The following is a 13,035-nucleotide window of genomic DNA, read 5'->3' on the forward strand; positions in this document are numbered from 1 at the left end:
ACTACAGTAATTATACTTCCTGTTGACTAATGACAAGGTGGACTAACTTAATTGCCTGAGCCATTTCTGTACATAGTAGCTAGAAAGAATTCAATTATGCCATTTATAGAAGATAAAACTTTCAAAAGAAATTTCAGAACTATGTTCTGGGGAGGGGGAGGAAGAAAACAAATTTTGAGTAGCTGATAGAAATGGGATCCGCTTCCGATTCCAGCAGGTTCAGAGCAGATTCAGTTCTGCATTTGCGAAGACCAAAATACTGCTGGAAGTGAGGAAGCATGCTGAAAGGGGAAATAATTCATAAACTACAGCCATGGCTGCAGCAGAATCAAGCTATTGCAATGCATAATTGAGCTTTTTTTTTTAAATGTAACTTTTTCAATGTGAAAATAGTGTTTGCAAAGCTTGTATTTGCTCTTAGTGCTTATATGCTACGTGTCAATCCAGGTAGAGTAAATCTGTAAATATCGAAAGAAACAAAAATGGTATCAGGCTATAGAGTGTTACACCTAGGTCATGCAATTTTGGAATATAGTAAATGATTCTTATAGAATTAATGCCTTGTTATAAATAAGTCAAAATGATGTGCTGAACAAAGTTAAGTTTGAGAAAGTGCACAGTTTTTTAAGAATTTGATACAAATTAGTTTTGCATTTTACTGGTAAGCTTTGCTGTAAAATTGTTATACTACTTTTGGCTTGTACTGTGTATGTTTCTACTGTATGGAAATTAAAGTTTACACAAATAATATGTTGGTATAAATCTCTTTTTAAACAAGTTTGTCTTCTCTCCCTCTTCTGTCAGACTGGAATAGACTCTCCCAAGAGAAAATTTTGTTACAGAAAATTGGGCCCTGATCTTATGAAAACCCTTTGCAGACCTATGGTGTAATTATTCTGCCCTTATTTAGACTGTTTAGAAATGCTTTGCACACAAGTCATTTATTTACACTGTTTTACATATTTGTGAATTGTACTTTGTCATTTAAAGTATCTATTTGGAATCCTGTTGTCCCCAATTCTGTTTGTACGTGACAAGATGCAGAAAGGAAGCACCATTAACCCTGTTTCACAGCTGGAGTGTGTGAGAATTTTTATGTAACAAACCTAGGACAGGAATTTTTAAGAACTATATCTGGATCTCCTGCATATCCTAAAGCAACAACTATATTCTTTCTTAGTGAATATTGTTAGTGTTGCCAAAGAGACAGAAGAGTGTAGAACCTTCCCTTTAGGTTCCCATCATATCTAGACTCTCTGGCTATACTGAATGACTTGTTTGTGACAAGCCTTGCACCTTTGTATTTGTACAATGCCAGGCATACCAAAGAGAGTGGTTTGTTCATTACCTGCTGGTTGGCTGTGACTGCAACTACACAGTTGAAAGGTGGATGGGGTATATTCCTCCTCAAAATGAATAGTTTCTTTCCATCATGTTATCACCCATGATGTCTTTAATAATGGTGTGACATCCATGCTGTTGCTAAAAGAAGAGCTGTTTTCATCCCTCCCAACAAAAAATGCTTAGTTGTGTCTGTTGCGTATTCCATTTTGAGAGGGATGGACTTCTTTCCATTAAGATATAATCCTAGCATCCACATTTGCAAAAAGCAAAAGCGTGTTCTGAATGTAGGAGAGCTGTGGCATGCAGAAGGAGGCTGTCATGGCTAAAGTCAAGCCTATCTGTATGTGTACCACGTTAGGACTATCCTGGTACATTTTTTGAGGTATGTTTGACTCTTTGTCTATAAATATAAGACAAGTTAAAATATTTCTTTGAGTTTTTTGCTAATTTTTCAGATTTTGACCAAAAATTGTTTTGTAAGAAGACCCACGGAGTGATTAGCTTCTCTTGCTGTTAGAGAAACTTTTTGGCTTCCAGATAACACAGTAATGATTTTGAAATAAATTGCATAATAACTCTTACTACAGTAGTACTGAATAGAGTCTGAAAGTGGCATAGCTGCATTAAAATTGAAACAACACACGGTTGTTGGCACTGGCAAGTGCCTTGGACTTTTAATGGTGACACTGTATGGACGAGAGAAAGGCTGTTTCCTTACTCATCAAAAACTGTTGTGTTCTGCCAACATTCCATTTTCTAAGCTTTCTCTGAAAATCATGTGGAGCTTGCACATCTAACAGTTTGCAAGTGCTGTTGCGTATTTTACTCTAAGAGGACAAAAGTCAGATGAGGTTCTTTACAAAGAAAGTGTTGTCGCTTCCTGTGGCTGCAGGAGCATCTCTGTCATTTCAGCTGTGGTGTCACCCTTCGCTGCTGAGACAAAAGAGCAGAATTTATTAATTGCCACTCGTCCCCCTGACATCAGCCAGAGCTGCAAAGGTTAATTGCTCAATCTTAAGACAGCATCAACATCTGTTGCTGCCAGCAGTTCATGTTAAGTCTATAACACAACCTTGCTATCTTTGTTTTTTGGCTGAAATAAAATGGCAGTTGGTGTCTAAATTAAAACATTCAGGCAACTTTTCTGTTATAAGCAGTTACTGTGTCTTTCAGGAAAAAAAAAAGAAGGAGTAACAAAAATGTGTAATCTTGATCTCTCAAAGAAACTGAAAGCTGCAGCTTTTCCCAGCCAAGGTTGGGTCAACAAGATGAAAATTTTTGATATTCATTTGGTATGCCCACAAAGATTTCTAAAGCCTCTTCGTTATTTCTGCAAGGCCTAATCAGTAAAATAAGGAAAGACAGAATCAGCTGTGACAATACAAACGACATGAACATTTCTGGGTGCTTCTATGCTGCAGCCCAGCAAGGTCTGCAGTGGGAGCTGCTTGGGGCTGCTAGCACGCTAATCCCACAAGGGAGATACCTGTCATCTGTCCTGTGCTGGGGTTGAGCAAGTTAAAGACAAAGTTTCAGGATCAGTATTCAGTAGAAGACAGGAATGAGATAACACCATGTGTAATATAATAGCATTCATAAACAGAGATGGGGGCTGTTAGGAAGACAAGGTAAGGATGAAGCAGAAAAAAAAAAAAAAAAAGGGAAACAGCACAGAATAACAAGAAAATAATTCTATCCTTAGAAGATATGATTTTTTTTTAAGAACATATGTATTTTAGTTTCTTTTATATAATTAGATAGGCATGACACTGGGCAAGATTGCTCTACAACTGCCTGACCCAGGTACTTGAAGACCCCTTTCTGCAGGGATGGCACATATTTATCTCTGCACCCTCAGAGCAGCTTGGGATGGGAAGGTAACATCTCAAAACATCAGTGGCTCTCACCAAGAGGAACAGGTAATGGAGAGAGGGCCTTTAGACTGCAGTGGCTGTGGCACATACCTGGTCTCCTTCCCTGAGCACACGTAGCAGCTCCTGTGGCTGATTATTAGTGGCTCTTTGCTCCCTCACTATATATTGCTCCTTTGCACTTGTACCTCTGACATCAGTTAAAAAATATGATGTCACCAGAAAAAAGGTCACTTTCTATTTGCAGACAAAGGAAAAAAAAGATCATTCCTTCCCTTGCAGGGGATCCTGTAGCTCCCTTCAGCTCCTGGAGGCAGGTCTCGGAGCTTACCTGTGTGTGAAAGGCTGGCAAAGCAAGCAGGTGACTCACAGGCTGTGGCCACTGTGCTGCACAGAGCACTCCCATGGTACATCAGTCATACCTGCTGCAGGTCTGGGAATTTTGGCCTACAGGGATCTGAAAAGGATTGAAAAGGCAGCAGAAATATGAGTTACTGAGGAGCTCCAGTGGTCACACAGAAAATCAGTGCACAGAAGCTCTTCTGCACAACCTGTTCCCTGCGTGCTTTTATGTATTTTCAGCATAAGCTACTCTGCAAGTCCACATAGAAACTAGCAGTCCATCCTTTCTATACATGTCTCGTGACTGCCTCTGCACCAGCTATTTTGTGTAAAGCTCTTCTGCACAGCTTCTTTCACAGGGGCTGTTTCACACTTCTGCATTTTGCCCTCCGCAGCAGTTTTCTCTTCTGCATTGGTTTTGCACCAGCTATTCTGTACCACCATATATCCCAGACAGCAGTCTCACAGTCTTTTAATTTTGTTTTGACTGCTTGCTTCTTGCTTGAGGCTTTGTTGGTTTAGCAGGAATCTGGAAGAAAGATGAATTATTTTTTCCTTCCCAAGCTCTGAAGTCTGGAGTGCTGTGCTGAGCCTTTCAAGTCCAGAGCATAGTACTAGGGCAGTGAGTTGATTAAAAGTTTATTTAACTGCAAGACACTGCAGGATATAGAAGGTGATGCTGCATCTGTTCATGCACCACCAGCCAGGAACTGGTGTTCAAAGACATGCAAGGATGAGGGAATACCCCAGAGATGGGGGTATATGGATAGTATGGGCACGTTTTCTGTACCCTCATATAGCACTAAAGTCTAGGGATTGCTTTGAAGTAGGAAGAAGACTTAAAAAAGGAAGGGAAAGGGGGTGTAGCATGTTTATTTTATTCCACTTATTTACTTGGGCTTCTGTAGTCTTTGTTTAACTGTACATGCATGGGGAAAACATCCAGGTCTGTGTTTGTTCCCATCTCTCTTCCCACAGTAACAGATTATTTTTGCAACTTTGGTGTTCTGCAAATAGTAGATCTGGTCTTCTATCCGGACCTTCCTAGTGCTTGGATCAGAAGACACATCTTGGTGGGGTTTTGCTGTAGAAGAACTTTCCAGGTCATGCCATGGGCTGTAGACCTCTGCAGAAATAACCACCAGCCCTTAAGGCAGAGTTGCTTAGAAGATCTTGTTGACTGGTCCAATTCTTTATCTTCTGGCAAACACACAATGTTATACTGCATTTTTCTACTGAAAATGCTCAAAAGTATATCCACTAGCAGTGAATTAGTGCTTGAGGAGCATGGATACAGGAGTGGAGCTTCAGGCTGCAACAGTCACAAACAAAAAATAAAAAAGAGGAAAAATGTATTTGTTTTTTCTCTTTTGATTTTTATTCTCTGGGGAAAAAGGTCAGACAGAGCAGGGCTCCGCCCACCCCCCCTTCCCCTCCCTTTCTCTCAGAAGGCTCCTCTGGAGACTGTGAGAATATGTCAATATTAAACAGCATTTTCCCTATAAAGTTCTCTGGAGAATAACAGAAGCAACTGCTCGCTCGCTCTTTCTTTCTTCAACAAACACTGGCCTGGCCTTCACAAACAGCCAACTGAGGCATAGTCAGGAAAAAACAACTCCTTAGAGGAAGCAGTTGCCAAGGAAAATAATTGGGCAGCATGAGGGGTTTGGTGATGCAGTTGCACAGCTGCTAAGTTCAATGACTTCTCGATTGCCTCCATCTGAAGTTGTGTTCCACTATGAAATGATCTTCTACCTCTGTAACTATAAATAGCTGGTCACGATGATTTGCTGCTTGGAATCCCAGAAGCAGCTTGGGAAAAATAACAAACCCAAACCCTAACGACTAACAAGAAAACAAGAAGCCTTCAACTGTCTTCTCAGTAAGATCCTAAATGTCAGAGATACAGAGAAGATAGAAAACATAGTGTTAATGCTTTTGAAGATGACTTTCTAACACCTCAGTTTGTCAAGGAGGTGTTCAGTTCTACAGCAGTAGAGCCAACTGGTCTGTCCTGTGGGAGGAAGTCCATGTCAGGGTTGGTGATGCATAGACTGCTGGTTGTTTCATCTGAGCTACCTGTCTAGATGTCATTTTGCATCAAGGGAAAGGAACAGTAGCTTTCCTCTTCTCAGAAAAGCAGAGGTTCAAAACAGGTCCAAAAAGTTGCATTCTAAAAATATTTACTATGAAGCCTGCCTCCTGTACAGAGGGCCTCAAATGACCAGAATTGATGTATGTGTCTCTGATGTATGTGTGCTGTACAGATCTCAAGTTAGGTGAGATGACTTTCCATCTTACAATCTTAAACCAGTTTCAGAATAATGAAGGTTATGCCTTTGGTTACTAGCTAAATTTCAGTCTTAATTTTCAATAAGTGAAAAAAATCTCAACTTTGTCTTGTGTCCAGTAAAAGTAACGGGAGAAATGGGAGAACTCTTTCTGAGTGTAGTAATACATGATATTTCATGGTATTCCCTAGGTTTATCTGCAAGAGCATGTGGTAGGTTTTTCAATTGAAGGTAGCAAAATGACAGATCCCACCTCACTCAAGTGTCAAGCTCACTACACCATGATGTGCCTGCCACCGCCACCTACTAAGAGTTACCCGATCAGTGTTTGAAATGCCTAAACTACACTTGCCTTTCTAGCTGTTTTACCTGTAAAGCTATTTATTTCCCATCTATAAACCAGATGCAAGGGACATAGGAAAATACACCAAAACTGTCTAAAATGCTCCCAAACACCTTTTTAATGTACATAAAAGTATCTGAACTTGAAAGTCCATTATTTTGGTAGTCTTTGAGGTTAGACACTAGTATTCCATTTCTCACTGCATGTTACGCAGGTCAGTTCCTGCAAGCTGTATATCTCACTGGAAAACTAGCTATTGCTTATATTAGGCGTGTAAAGCTGCCAGTTGTGTCTCTACAGAAAGTTTCCAACATCTGAAATGTGTTACTCCTCTGGGATTAAATATTGCCATTCTGGTGTACTTAAATATTGTCATTCTGGCCCATAAATATTAAAATGAAATCCTCCATGTAGGGAAAAGCAGAGAAGATCTCATGGCAGGTTGAGGGAGTTGTGATGTTTTGAAAAGCCCTTTACAGCTTCTCAGTGGTTTGAGATGTCAGATGCTATATGAAGAGAAGAAATCAGTGGGCAGAGTTTGAGGAAGTAATGAGAGGTACAGTGATAAATATGTATCATTTTTTCATTTTTTTTTCCTCCCAAAGACTGTACATACGGTTCATGTTTTTACTGATATTGTTGCAGTAAATTTTCTCAGTGATCGTAAGATTTTTTAAGGGAAAGTTCTTTGATTTCTTGCTAATTAATATCATTAGTGTTATTGGTATGTGGCTAAAGAATGACAAACAGAAATTGAATGTGGAATGAAAGCTGAGGGAGCTGCTTTTATTTTTGCTTCACATCTGTAACGGCAGCTGCAGAAAAAAGAAAGACGTGAATAAATTCTGGCAAACTGAAAAAGAGCAGCCTCTGAAAGCAGCCTGGCAAACTTCTATAAATCACCACCACCCCTTTAAAATAAAGCAAGCTTTTCTACAGCTCAGTTATACCACTGAAGAAATTTAATATTTGTGTTGAAAAGAAAAATAGTAACCTTTACACATTTTACATTGGTAGACATTACAGATTTGCCTTCACTTGGAACAATATTTGCAAAACTTACTTTTTGAGCTGTTTTACTCCCAAACGTGGTACATAATCGATAAAATCACTATTTTCTTAAGAGGAATGTGAACCTTGTCTAAGATTATTTTTTAAATGGGCAGTATTTTCATAACACGGCATTTATTTTGCATAGTATTGAGGAAATTTGACCCGACTGAATCAATTACTAATGCTGTCAACCCTAGTGACATGGAGTCAGGATCTGGAATAAAAAACTGAGGTATAGAGGCTCTATAAAAGATATTTGAAAGTTAGCTTGCCAGTAAGCAAAGCCCTTCCATGGCCTTTGGGTAGGTTTCTATAATTCTACAGGCTGCTGCAGGTTGGGCATACATTTTTTTCTCTATGCACTGTGAAGGCTGCAAGAGTTTGCACCAATTCCTCATAATTACAACAGCCAGGGAGAAGTTAACACCCCTACCTTGCTGATAGTAAACACCTTCCTTATCCACCTTCATTTGACTTAGCTTTGAGAACGTACTTCTGCAGATTATAAATCAGCATAAAATATAGAGCTTCCTTTTCTCCAGAAAACTCTGATTCCTCTTTAAGGACATCTACATTCCTCTTCTAACATGTAAAAATTTGCTACAGTTTTCATCTTGTTCAGGTCAGCAAAGTTTGGGGGGCAAATGCAAAGAGATGCTTAAGCTTCAGAAGGTCAATGAGACAGCAAGGAGTTGTGCAGTCAAAAAATCAAAGATTTTGAAAAAAGGAACACTTGACACATTTTCTTTTTGCATGGGTTTATAGTCATAGATGCACCCTCTGTGAAATCAAGCCCCTGTGGTCCTTTTTTTAACAGAAAAAAAAAAAAGAAGAAAAATAAAAAGAAAAAAGGAAGAAGTCAAAGAGTTAAAAAGGAGCTACACACCATCCCTCTTTCTCTATTAGCATGGAGGAAGGAGAAGCAAAAGAGAAAGGTAAATATGGCCTGAAGCATTAGTTACCTCTTCCTGGAATTAGTAGTGGTTGAATGATGCAGAAGTTTATTTAGCTGTCTATGTCTTTATGCAGTCCAATTCCAATGGAATTTGAGGTCCAGATTCTCTAGAACATGCAGGTGGTAAGCCATGAATACCTTATAGATGACACGATTCACTGTGTGTGGCTCATGGGTACTATATTTCCTGGAGCCTGACCATAAGACAAAATTTATATATGTGTGGCAATATCCAACACCACAGCACTAGTTTGCATCCTGATTTAAGGGAGAACAGGTCAGAATATAAACATCTTTCTTGGAGCAAAGATTTCCCTCAAGTTCATCTTGACAGTTCCAGTCACAGTGACACATTTTTAGATTCATTTATCTCCCTAAAAACACAGCAATAGCTCAGCCAGAAAGAAAATAATTTATGTCACAGAACATAAAGAGAAGCTGGATTGAATGTAAGGCAGGAGGAGACATTTTTATTTCACAGAAATTTGTAAGTAGATGATATATCCAAATCTCACACTCTTATATAAACATTAGGTAAAGAAATCTTACCATCTGGCAAGCAAAAGACAACCATCATAATTATATTTTGATATTGTTCACAATTTTTCAGATTTTTAATGGTGGCTACATGTTAAGAATAAGGGGAAAAAAAAGTGTTTAGCTCTTAAAGCTAAAATCACATAATTCTGAGAATCTGCTTCATGTTGAGTTTTTAAACTTATACAAAATAGGAAAGAGCTGCATGAAAGTAAACCTTACTGTTTAAAAATGTGTAGCAGAGGTCTTTTTGCTGTTAGTAGCAAAAATACTTCTGCTCATTCTCACTGATAATTCACCACCTCTCTTTGTGCCAAAATTAGCAACTAGAAAGTCCTATTGATTGTAATGTACTACAGGGGATAGGTTTAGTTTAGATTGAAATTCTCCCATAAAAACAGAGAAGAAAAACCCAGTAACTGTGCTATTTAGCTTTTTTTGTCTGTATGTGTGTGCAGAGATTAGAAGGAGGAGAAAAGGAGGTCTTAAAGGCATAGAGGGTATAAACCCAAGATCTAATCCCTTGGCTGTAGCAATAGTATTTTGAAAAATCATTTTTCAGCTGCTATGGTAAATGTTTCTAAAAACAGAGGAGAGGTTTACAATCTGTTACAACAATGAATCAAAATAGCTCACTTTCCATGTTTAGTCTCAAGAGCCTTGGTAAACACCACATTGGTTCATTAGAAACAGGAGAACGATTGACAGTGTAATGCAACCAAAACCCTGACAGAGAAAACAGGTAGATTAATTATCCATTAAATTGATACTCATCTACTTCTCAGAGTTCTAGTCACCAGAGCTGAGTCTGCTTAACTAATAAACCGTCCGTGAGTCCAGCACAAGTATGTTATAGAAACCTGGAGCCTGATCCTAAAATCCGTGAATTGAAACATGTGCTTGAAGTTAAGTACGTGATTAATACATTGGCAAACATTGAAATCTGGTCCATGCTAGAATTCTCATGATGCAAATATTGAAACCTCTCTCCAAATTTCTGCAAGTGATCACAGTTTGCCAGTCCAACACGTATTTCATCTGTGATTGGTAGCAAGTTCACAGTAGCCCTGATCTTATGAGTGATGATGACATAGCACACAAACCTGGTTAACTCCAGGTTATATATACTATAAAACATACACAATGCATTCACATTAATTTTGCATGCACACATTCAGTCTATACACATATAACACAAAAATGGAAGTAAATATAAATAAAAATACAGAATTGTAGAAGTATTCATTAGGGAAATATGAAGATGAAAGATGAATTCTGTAGCTAGCAGACATTAAAAAGCCTGACAGTGGAAACTTGAAAAGAGGTGTTCTTACCCTTGATCAGTTAAGAACACTGGTGGAAGTATTGGCAATAATGTTTAAAACATCATCTAACAGGTATTTCCTTTTGTGATACAGAGATATTATCAAATGCAATAACAAATGTGGCAGTCAATTCATGTTATAATGATGACATACTTTGCAGTTTAACAGTAGCTCAGGATGAAGTTAGACAGCTGGATCCTGATTCTAGAGTTTGGCTCTTTTATTTTTTATCTTTTTTTTTTTTCTTTTTTTTTTCCTTTTTTTTTTTTTTAAATTTTTAATTTTATTTTATTGGGCAGTTCAAATAACTTGTAGCTGTTTTAAAAGCTGTCTAACCTGCATAATCGTTCATATTAGCTTTCTGTAAACCTTAGAACTGTGGTGATGCTCCATGAATAGTTCCAAGTGAGAGTGGAAGATCTCTGACATTTTTAAGGGCTTCTAATAGATGAGCATAAAAATAATCATCAAAGGGTAGGTTTTTGATGGGATAGGGTAGGTTTCTGATGGGATAACTGCAGCTGATAAAATTAACTGAAATTGGAAATAATAAGTGTCTGGGAAAAAAGAATTATTTTGTTTGCATTTTATGCAGACCACAGGAATAAGAGTCACATGACAGTAAGAGAGTGAGGGAGGAGGTCACTGTGCCAAATAAACTTTGACTTTAATACAGATAAAATGTTTTCTGAAACTTATTTAAAAAGTAGGGGGTTTGCAGTTCAAATCTATTCTAGACAGTGATTGATTCTGGATTAGTTTTTCAACTCCTCCTCTGCTTCGGTTGCTCCATCCATTAGACATAACTGGTAACAATTTCTAGCATGAAGCACTCTAAAATCTCAGGAAAATAAGATTTTACTATCAAATTGCAAATTTGTCTCTGTGTGATAAAAAAATGAGACTCAGTGAGCCTGTGTGGTCTGCAAGAAGGTCAATGTCTAGATGGGCGTTGCCTCCTCTCTGATGTTCAGTCTCTTCACTGAAACCCTAGTTCATGACTGTGAATATGCGCTTTTATAGATGTCTGAATTCCATGTCTCAGCAGGGTAAAGGCAATATGCCAAGTTACTCAGGGTGATGCCTCCAAGCATCCTAATGTCCTAATGTTTAATTTGCCAATTTGGACTGACTTTCAGCTGACAGTTTAAATTTTTCTTTCTTTTCTTTTTTTTCTTTTCTTTTCTTTTCTTTTCTTTTCTTTTCTTTTCTTTTCTTTTCTTTTCTTTTCTTTTCTTTTCTTTTCTTTTCTTTTCTTTTCTTTCTCTTTTCTTCTCTTCTCTTCTCTTTTCTTCTCTTCTCTTCTCTTTTCTTCTCTTTTCTTCTCTTTCTTCTCTTCTCTTCTCTTCTCTTTTCTTTTCTCTTTTCTCTTCTCTTTTCTTTTCTTTTCTTTTCTTTTCTTTTCTTTTCTTTTCTTTTCTTTTCGTCTTGACAAGTCACAATCAATTCTCCAACATGTTTTGTTTTCCTGGCTTAAATTCCTCTTTATCAGAACGGATTAATCTTTTGTGTGTGTGTTTGTTTGTTTCCTACTTTTGTGTATGTTTTCTTTGTGTGTCACATCTCAAGTAGAAAATTCTAATAGGATATTAAGGTTCTTATAATTTAAAGATAAAGTAGTATAATAAAATTAAGTTATCCCTTAGAACATTTCTTTTTTAGCCTTTGTAAACTAATGCCATACTTCACGTCATTGGAAAACCTCAAAGCTAATAGGTCAAAAAAGATTAATTCAGTATTGACAGAAAATCTTCTACTTGCTTATAAGTTTTTGAGATGCAATGTCCCATGCTTGAATCAATATTCAGTCGGAAAGCAAGGATGATCTCAATTTTTATATGATACAGAGGAAGAAAAAACCCCGAATGAAATTTCCTTCCTCTCACTTTGAGAAATGTGACCAGATGCTCTCTTCATTATATGATATTAAAAATTTGGAGCAACTTACAAAAGATATTTGCATTGATACATAGGCATATAGGCATCTTTGATTTGTTGTCATCCAAAACCAAAAGAAAAAGGGTAGCAAGTAAGGGCAGGTTCTTGAAGTCTATGGTATTATTAATGTCTATAAGCTGTATCCAGTGCTTGAAAGGTGATATGTCTCACAAATTATTTTCAACCAAGTAGAAATCAGCCCCTGGCCAGTAGCTAACTGACCGACTCTGCTGTGCAGTAATGCATTATTGTGCAAAAAAGGCTTCTGTGTTGACAGATCTTATCTGCACAATGAGAGCAGCCATTTGTCTGAAAAGTTTGTTTTTTTGGAAAACAGATTTCATTATCAGCCAGCTGCAAAGTAAGTCAGCATTTGAGCAACCAGGAACAGGAGAAATCCCCATAAATATCTTTGCATGTTAATAACGTCTTTGATTCTGGAAGGTCTGAAACATCTGGGAGCAGCTGGAGTGTTTGCACTATGAAAATCAGCTGACAGCTTTAAGGTGCATGAGAAGTGTCTGTCTACGAGTCACATGTCCACCTCCTTGTAAATCTGTTAAAAGGCAGAATATGCATAGACTGGCTGATATTCTCTATTTTTGTACATGGAATAATATCGCAGCAGGTGACTCCAATATAAGGTAAGTAATTTGTGGACATTGCACAGTATAAACTCATCAGGCAGCAACTTTGATACTGGCAACACTTCTGAGCAAGCCAATTTCGAGGAGGAAAAGAGAAGACAAGGTTTATTCCATTTTATTTGATTACTCAAGATGCAAAAAAGTACCAGCCTTTCTGCTAGTAAAGCAACCAGAAGACCCATTAAGGATCATGCTAGTGCTGTATGTCATGTGCCTCACCACTTAGGTTAGGCTGTCAAATTAAATAGCCTCTGGCTTTGTGATCCCTGTCTTTCCACTTCCACCCATTGTTTTTTGCCAAACTGTCTTCTCCAAATAGTTGCAGCAGACAAGTTTGGGGAAACATCAGACAAAGAAAGGAGGGATTTCAGAACTGACAAATCTGAGAA

This window comes from Nesoenas mayeri (genome assembly GCF_963082525.1).
Source record: "Nesoenas mayeri genome assembly, chromosome: 4".
Taxonomy (NCBI): Eukaryota; Metazoa; Chordata; class Aves; order Columbiformes; family Columbidae; genus Nesoenas; species Nesoenas mayeri.